General features: G+C 41.6%; 1 pseudogene; it reads right to left on the reverse strand.

Annotated features, from left to right (window-relative positions):
- Window positions 1–314: 314 nt before the first annotated feature.
- LOC116558201 lies at window positions 315–5,103 on the reverse strand (annotated as a pseudogene).
- Window positions 5,104–6,088: the final 985 nt, after the last annotated feature.

Consider the following 6,088-nt stretch of genomic DNA (forward strand, 5'->3'; position numbering starts at 1 on the left):
TACAAAAGAAAATAAAGGAAGAGTCTGAAGCTAATCAGCTGGAGACACAGGACTGAAGGTGGCAATGGGGGTAGGGGTTGTTTTTAGAGAGAGGAAGAGGGGGAGGGGCCCTGGCTCTAGGGAAGCCGGAGTGTCTCAGCCTCTGCTGGCTTCAAAAAGGCCAGCTCTATTCTCCCTCAAAGGTTCAAATCAATGGCCTGCAGCTGAGCCTCACCCTGTCCACTCTGGGCAGGATTTTCCAGGAGCCAGATCAAGGGGGCTGCGGTAGTAGGGGAAACAGGCCAGAGAGGGCCCAGGGGTCCTGCTGCCATTCCTCACTGTGGTGTGATCTTGGCAGCCTCTGCCCGGATGAGGACAGTGAGGTCCTGGTTGATGAGGAAGATGAATGGCTACCTGGCGATCTCGACCACAGAGTGGTTGCTGAGGCGCTATTTGGAGCCACACAGCACTGGCTGTCCATCGATGTAGATGGGCCGTTGACCCTCATTGGCAATGAAGAAATCATCCTTGTTCCTCAGCTTGATGACACCTTGTTTCCCGGAGATCTTCCAGGCAGGACCCTCCAGACACAGGTCCGCATCAATCTGGTCATCGTTGGTTGCTATGCCCAGGGTGATCTCGCATGAGTGTATCAGGTGTTGTACCATGCGGCCCTGCAGCACTGCCAGTGTCTGGTTGTCAGAGTCCTGAGAGCTAATGCCTGTGATGCTGTCCACTGGCATCTGCCACTTACACAGTTTGTGTTTCAGCTGCCGAATCTCTGACTTCTGGTGCCAGTCATCCACCATCAGTTCATGTTCCAGGACCTCATCTCACATGTCCTTGAGCTTATTGTCATCATTCAGGTCCTCTGCATCAGAGAAGTTCAGCACTTGGTCCCCTTTGGGCAGTGACTGCATTTTCTGGCCCTCCAGAGGGTAATAATGCTTCATGAGCTGCCAGTGGACCTGCAGGGCCTTGGCGGTACGGGCCAGGTAGAAGGCATCAGGGTGTCTGTGTAGCAGGTCCTGGAAGGTCTTCAAGATGGGCTGGCTGGTCGATCCCACTTTGCTCAGCAGCTGCTCCTTAGCCTTGCTGGAAAGGGCTTTGCTCTGATGGCTGCAATATCATCCAGGTGCCACTGCCTCATGGCCTGACAGGCCAACTTGGAATGACAGGATCATAGAGCAGAGCATACTAGCGCTCTGGGACTTCCCCAAGGGTGAAGTGGTAGCTGAACTACACGCCCAGGTGGACGGATGTCAGGTCGTTGGTCTGCAGCACAGCACTGATGAGCAGGCTGCATTGATGATCATCTGCAGGCTTCCAGTGGCCCAGATCTTTGGTCACCTGAAGTGGCTGTTTACTCTCTTTCACACAGTTGGTGAGTCCAGGGGCTGGGGCTGGGCTGGGTGGCACAGGAGTGCTGGGGGCTTTGGATACCCTCCTCTTCTCACTGGAAGAGGGTTCACTCCCCAAACAGTGCCCTGGTTCCACCCCACTGGCCCCCTTTGCCAGGCTGCTCTCCACCTGCTCATTGTTGAACTTCTTCCTCTTGTTGAACTTGGAGGGGCTTCTCCATTTAGAGATGGTGCCCAAGGCCGGGGAGGAGGCCCAATTCTACCCGGCCAGTGACTCCTCATCCTCTGAGTGACTGGAAGTGCCTGATGCCATCAGGGAAGAATCTAGCAGCCCCTGAGAATCTTTGTCTATCCTCCTACAGTCCCAAAGCCACTGGTTCCAAACCACGGAGCCAGGAGGAAGGGTCCCATAGGCTCACCCAAGGATTCTGACCAGGTGAGCTTAAAGGCTGAGAGAAGATTGATTCCTAGACTGCCAGCTCCAACAATTTCTCCATGGTAACAGTAGCAGGTACAGGGCCAAAGCTGCCTTCCTATGAGCAGTCTTAAATGAATATCTCATTCATATTTGTGACTGTTTCTTACATTCTGCGATACATGTGCAAACGTGTAGGTTTGTTAACATAGGAATACACATGCCATGGTGGTTTGCTGCTCCCATCAGCCTATTATCTACATTAGGGATTTCTCCTAACGCTATCCCACCCCATCAGCCCCTCACGCCAACAGGCCCTGGTGTGTGATGTTCCTCTTCCTGTGTCCCTATGTTCTTATTGTTCAACTCCCACTTAGAAGTGAGAACATGAGGTGTTTGGTTTTCTGTTATTGCAGTAGTTTGCTGAGAAGGATAGTTTCCAGCTTCAGCCATGTCCCTGCCAAGGACATGAATGCATCCATTTTTATGGCTGCATAGTATTCCATGGTGTATATGCGCCACATTTTCTTTATTTAGTCTATCATTGATGGGCATTTCAGTTGATTTAAAGTCTTTGCTGTTGTGAACAGTGCTGCAGTAAACATACCTGTGCATGTGTCTTTATAATAGAATGATTGATAATCCTTTGGGTATATACCCAGTAATGGGATTGCTGGCTGAGATGGTATTTCTAGTTCTAGATTTTTGAAAAGTCTCCATACTGTCTTCCACAATGGTTGAACTAATTTACACTCCCAACAACAATACATAAATGTTCCTATTTCTCCACGTTAACTTTTAGAAGTATAGTTTCTTGTTTATGAAATTTATTTTGCAAAATTCTTTGCTTAAAAGGCTACATCAATTTAATGCCTTTTATCAATGTATGGAGTGGCCTAGTTCGTAGACATTTTCAGCATCCACTCCCCAAATTGTTAAATCTCTCTCTGTCTAAAAAGAAAAATAATCATACTGATCACCGATCCAATGTTTATTTCCCAGTTATATTTCTTTTCCTATTCATGTCCTACATTTGATTATTATTAGGTTATACATTTTTCTTACTGAATGACAAAATTTTATACTTTTAGGCAATTAGCATTGTATTTGTCCTATGTATTGGAAATACTTCTCCAGTCTTTGGCGTTTTTGTTAATTATAGGTAATCTGTATTTTTTATGCAAAAACTTGTTTCTTTAATGAAAAAGTAAAGTAACTTGATCATTGCTTTTCCCTGTGAATTAAAATAAATTATATGTTATGTAATCTTCCATAGTCAGTGGCTATTTGAAATAATTACTTCATTTGCCTCTAGGAGATTCGTGGTTAGCATTTTTACTTTGAAATCTTAGACTCAGTAGAAATATGAATAATAAAAAATGTTCAGTCACTTTTTTTTTTTTTGGTCTTGTAGGTACCATTTTTGAAACTTGCACTAATACAAGAGCCACTTGCCACATGTGGTGCTTAACTCTTGTTTATGTTGATTAAAATTAAGAAAAATTAAACATGTAGTTCTTCAGCTGCAGTAACCATGTTTCACATCGCTGCATAGACAAATGTGGCAAGTGGCCCCTAGATTAGTCAAGATAGACCTAGAATATTCCCAACATTCCAGAAAATTTTATTAGTGGTGCTTTAAACTATGCAATGCATATTCTATTTTATCCTCCTAGTATGCATTTTTACCATTGACAAATACTAAATTTCGATGTATATATTTCAGGCAGGTATTATAATAAATATTTAAATAAAAATTGTTTAAGTAAAAATTATGATAAAACACATGATGTCCAGGTTTGGTGGCTCACACCTGTAATCCCAGTACTTCAGGAGGCCGAGGTGGACAGATCTCCTGAGATCATGAGTTTGAGAGCAGCCTGACCAGCAGGATGAAACCTCGTCTGTACTAAAAATACAAACCTTAGCTGGGTGTGGTGGTGCATGTCTGTAGTCCCAGCTACTCAGGAGGCTGATGCAGGAGAATTGCTTCAATCCAGAAGGCGGAAGTTGCAGTGCGCTGGGATAACAGCACTGTGCTCCAGCCTGGGTGACAGATCGAGACTCCACCTCAAATATTAAAAATTATTTAAAACAAGTTAAAAAACCCACGAAGAATATTATTTCATAGTTCTTGCACATTTGTGAATGTGTTATTTGAGTCTAATAATGTAGGAAAGGCAGGGCTCATAATGCTAATTCTACAGATGAAAACTGAGTCATAAAAGGATAAAATGATGTGTCCAGTTGACATAAGTGTAAGTGGAATAACCTAAATTGAAGCATAGCTCTCTGATGTTAATTCATTTTTTTCTTCTGTATTAAGTCCCTGTGAATTGGCTTCAGTTAATTGAGTTTATTGCCAACTGTCAAGCACATTTTGACTATTACTTATAATTTTTCTTCTGTGTCTTTTATACCTCGTATTTCATTTATAACTGGAATGCCTTTGTAATTATCACCACCTGTTAAAATCTTACCCCATTGAGAGTTCCGTTAAAAATGTCACCTTCACTTATTTTTTTCCTCATTTTTATCTTTATCTCTAAACCTTTAGAGAATTTATCATGAGTTACTTTTGAGTAATCTAGCATTATGTGAATGTTATTTTTTCCACTAGTTTATAAATACATTACAGAAAGGGACCAAGTTATATTCAGTTTCATATCCTTAGAGTGTCTATGACAGATTTGGCATTGAATCAACATTGGTTGCACCAAATAAATGTATACAAAAGAGCATTTCAAAGCATCCCAGGAAACCCTCAGGGTAAATTTGCTGAGACTACTTTAGTTTGAACAGAACATCTTAAAATAAGGACATGGATTTCCTCACTTGGGTAATTTAATTGTGATGCAGGCAAGTTTATGCCCATTTCCAATACTTACTGAAAGGAAAATGACAGATGTGAATTGTAAGCAAAAGAGGAGATGGAGCCACTGCCCATTCTTGATTCCCCTAAGAATCATATCCTTATTTGCTTAATCTTTGTGGAAAAAAAAAAGCTGCTTCTCTCCACCTACAGACAGCAATTAGGATCTCTGTTTCCCCAGTACAAGATCAGTAGTTTTCTATTTTAAACTTTGCTCTTGAAAAGTGTCTCACCAGGTCTTCATCTCATACATTTTATGTCTTATAATTTGCCCAAATGAATGACACATATTTTCTCTCTTTTGACTTTTTTTAATCTTGAGTCATCAAAGACAATTGAGCTCTCACAGAGATAAATGGAAATGAACTGTCTATATGAAAAGAAGCAAGTTGACAGAAAGGAATTAAACGAAGCAAATATTTCTTACGTAAGTCGTACCTATGCAGCACACAGGGCTTTGAATAATTTGCATTCATGCAGACTTACTTTGGAATGCAGAAAGCTTCTAAAGTAGTTTAAATATGTTCAGTTGACAGTTTCTTGAACATTTTGAGTGAAAGCATATCATAACTAAGAATAGTAATAGAACTGAAGTATTTTAAAAGTGGGAAATGATCTAGTCTTATAAAACAACACAGATTCATATAAAGATCAATTTAATTTTTAAAAAATGTGCAGGAGAGTAGCTAAAAAGCATCTGAAATATTCTGAAAGCATCTAGGGTCAATTGCAGAATGAATGCTGTATACTAGCAGTGCACTTTGTGATTCATGAATTCCTAGGGTTCTGGGATGTTTTCAGGAGCAATTGAAAGGTTTCAACTATTTTCTCCATAAAACAAGAGGCTATTTTCCTTTTTCACTGTGCTGATACTTGCACCAATGAAACAAAGTCATGATGGGTGAGAGTGCTGGTGCCTTAGCAGAAATCAAGATATTGACAGTAAAGGGTCCTAGTAGTCAGTATACTCTTTACTGCCAGCTCTGCTCTTTTTTCTTTTTCTTTTTTTTTTTTTTTTTTCTTGAGACAGTCTCACTCTTTTGCCCAGAATGGAGTGCAGTGGTGCGACCTCGGCTCACTGCAATCTCTGCCTCCCGGGATCAAGCAGTTTTCTTGCCTCACCCCTGCAAGAAGCTGAGACTACAGGTGTGCAGGACCACTCCCACTTAATTTTTGTATTTTTAGTAGAGATGGGCTTCATCATGTTGGGCAAGCTGGTCTTGAACTCCTGACCTCGTGATCCACTGTCTGGGCCTCCCAAAGTGCTGAGATTACAGGTGTGAGCCACTGCACCCGGTGATCTCTGCTCTTGGAGGAAAAAATTTAAAAATGTCCTTACTTAAAATGTGCAATTCCTCGAGAACTAAAGTAGCCTTTTTTTTTTTTTTTTTTTTTAACGGAACATCGTTTAACTTTAAAGAATGTCTGACAGAGTTTAATTCAGGTTTAAGTATTTAGGGG

Source organism: Sapajus apella, unplaced genomic scaffold, assembly GCF_009761245.1.
Source record: "Sapajus apella isolate SASKATOON/1434 unplaced genomic scaffold, GSC_monkey_1.0 scaffold21, whole genome shotgun sequence".
NCBI lineage: Eukaryota > Metazoa > Chordata > Mammalia > Primates > Cebidae > Sapajus > Sapajus apella.